Source organism: Haliaeetus leucocephalus, unplaced genomic scaffold (assembly GCF_000737465.1).
Source record: "Haliaeetus leucocephalus isolate CR32 unplaced genomic scaffold, Haliaeetus_leucocephalus-4.0 Scaffold656, whole genome shotgun sequence".
Lineage (NCBI taxonomy): Eukaryota > Metazoa > Chordata > Aves > Accipitriformes > Accipitridae > Haliaeetus > Haliaeetus leucocephalus.
In genome coordinates, this window is record NW_010973092.1 from 10,406,036 (window position 1) to 10,408,149 (window position 2,114).

Sequence of the window (2,114 nt, forward strand, 5' to 3'; positions counted from 1 at the left end):
GCTTTCCCGCTGCCGGGTGGCAGGAGGCGGCCGCCGCTCGACGGACCGGTTCCCTGTGGCGACACGGGCGAAGGCGGGTCCCCCGTGGGGTGGGCAGGGTGCCCCCGCCGGCTGCCCCCGCTCCCCCTCCCGGTGCCGCGCCCCCGTCTCGGTTCCTGGCTCCAATTCCCGGCTGCAACCCCCGGGGCTGCCGGTTCTCCCCTCCCGGTGCCCGGGCCCTCCCAGTTCCCTGGCTTTTCCCTCCCGGTTCCCCTCTCCCCGCAGCCCCCGAGGCCCAACCTTCCGGGGACAGGGACACCCCCGAGATCCGGCCCTGCAGCCCCTCTTAGCCCCGAGCATCCCCGGGCTGGTGGGGGGGCACTGGGGGGAGGCACCCGCCTGCTCTCTGCTGCATGGGCTGTGCAGGGCATGGGGTGCAGAGCGGGGTGCTGCAGTGGGAGGGGGGCAAAGCAGCCCCTCGGCGGGAGCAGAAGGGGCCGAGTGGCCAAGGAGGGATCAAGGAGGGTGCTCAGGGCGCTGGACACAGAAAGCCACCCATGCCATGCTGGAGGAGGTGGCTGCTCCTGTGCCACTCCAGGCCTGGCACTGCTGCCACAGGATGTGGGTGCCGATAATTCAGGTGGCTGAAAGCCTAATGGGGTGGATTCACAGGTAAAATATCCACCGAGGACAATTAAACAAACACAGTGGCAACACCGCGGCTTGAGGAAGTTCCTGAGTCACGGTGACCCCGCGGCACCCAGGCTGAGCCAGCTGGGTGCGGGTGCAGGGCTGGCCCCAGCGCTGGGGCTCCGCGTGTCCCCACGGGCTCCCGCTCTGGTTTTGGCCAGGCAGCGTGTCCTGCCTCCCGTGGCTGGGGGTCCCTGTGCGCGCAGTGAGCCTGGAGCCCTGCCTGTCCCACAACTGCGGGCAGCACTGCCACAGCATTTTTGGGGGCACAGCAGGTTTTCCTTGGCGGCCAAGCGTTCCACGCATCCCTGTGTCACCAGCACCGCACTCTGCCCCACTGAAGGAGGGCAGCTCTGGTGACTTGAGGTGTGGTATGGAGCGAGACCCGGCCTCACACAGACCAATGCCACGATGGGGGGTTTTGGGGTGATGCGTGGCACCGAGGCTGGCAGGGAGGCGAGGGGCTGAGCCGGCCCCCAGCTCTCTTTGGGGGGGGGCACCCCAGGGCTGTGGGACCTGGTGCACCGGGACCACGCAGAGGGGCAGCAGACTCCCGTGGGCAGCCTGGGATCAGGCAGAAGCAGGAAAGCTGGGGCAGTGGGTACTGCACTGCCTGGCTGCACTGCGCTGCATGGGGGGAGCAGGGGAGCCCTGCGCTGGGACCAGGGCATGGGGTGCAGTGTGTAGGGCTTGCCCTGCCTGGACATGGTCACGCAGCTCCAAGGATGCTGTGGTGCTTAGCATGGTGCTGCACAGCCAAGAGGCACTCACCCAGGGTACCGGGAGAGCACTGCTACACAGGGACGGGGTGCAGAGGGGCTGGAAACCCACACATGTGCCATGTGTTCTTCCACCAGTGGGAAGGCTGGGGCAGTGGGCTGCTCATCCACGCTGCAGCGGCCGTACCTGTGTGCCAGGGTTGGAGTGCAGGGGAGCTGCAACCCATGTGTTGGTCCAAGGCTATGTGTCTGGGGTCATGGTGCTGAGCACGGCACTGCACAGCCAGGATGCATCCAGGGTACCAGGAGAGCATCGTTACACGGGGATGGGATGCAGAGGGGCTGGAAAGCCGCATGTGCACCCCAGGGTCATGCAGGAAGGCCAGGGCAGCGGGCAGCATGCTGCACAGCTGCAATGGGTTGGGGGTACCAGTGTGCCAGGACCGAGGTGCGGGGGAGCTACAAACGCATATGTGGGTGTGTGCGTGGGGCTGAGGACGCTGCAGTGCTGGGATGCACCCAGGGTACCCACAGAGCTCTGTTACACGGGGACGGGGAGCAGAGGGGCTGGAACCCACGCGTGCATTGTGGGGTACTGCAACCCCAGGAAGGCCGGGGCAGTGGGGAGTGTGGGTGGGGGTACCGGTGTGCCAAGGCTGGGGTGTGGGGGAGCGGTGTCTGGGGCTGGGACGCCCCGAAGGCACCGGCGCTTTTTAGGACCCGGGG